Here is a 968-nt window from a genome sequence, read left to right as displayed (position 1 = left end):
CGGTTCACCCTCCGGATGTTAAAGTGTTGGACTGCGGCTGAAGAACGAAGCTGCTTCACTCGACTGCTGATTGTTTCCTCAGAGAATCAAAGTGCTGCTGCGTTGCCTTGCCGTTCGGCTGGAAGCAGACCGTCATTACTTTCAGCCGCGGAACAATTCCTCCAACTTTTACCTTCAACAAGGTAGAAACTCCAGACGACGCCGATGGGGAAGAAGGACGGCGCCTTATTAACGCCACCATCGTCACCTCGTGATGAAGATCAGAAGCAGATCGCTATCGTGCGTCAGACTTTCTGAGGAGACGCGTCACTAAACTTAGACGTGGCCGAGTCCCATCCTGCCTCCTGCTGAGCTCCCGCTTCTTTCTCAGCGAGGAAGATTTTCAGAAATGCTTGAAGCAGATTGTGACTCCAATCCGACATGTGGTTTCTTCATCTCCGGACCTCTCAGTCAGTCACTCCTGCAAAGAGTAATGAACAAGCGGCGAGCAGGAACCGTCTCCTGGTGCGTCCACGGACGGGTTCCAGACGAGTTCCACTGAGACAAAGTGAGCGTTTCCATTTGCGGGACGTCTTTCCAGAAGTATCTAAAGCTCTCCATCACCGCCGCTCTCAGCCGTGACGGAGAGCAGACGTGTGGAGAACAAGTATGGGAATGTTCACAACATTCATGTTCACATTTACTGTGTCTCTGGAGTTCTGCTCACTATGGAGGACCAGCGACTGGGGTGAAATGGTGACGAGGAGAGGAGAGGGAATGGACAGATCTCAGAGAGGAGGAGAGGAGTGGCAACATGAACATCCCGTAGGCCAGGATTTTCAATATGTTTTCTCCCAGTTAGTCCTGCTGCTTCACAAGCAGAGTTATCTGGGTTAGATTCCAAATCAGATTAGCCCACATTGGATATCTGGTGAAAATAAGACACGCAAACGCATACTGAAAAATCGTATTCACCAAACGGGTGCAGA

The sequence above is a fragment of the Blennius ocellaris genome (assembly GCF_963422515.1).
Source record: "Blennius ocellaris genome assembly, chromosome: 2".
Lineage (NCBI taxonomy): Eukaryota > Metazoa > Chordata > Actinopteri > Blenniiformes > Blenniidae > Blennius > Blennius ocellaris.
Note: the sequence above shows the minus strand (reverse complement) of the source record.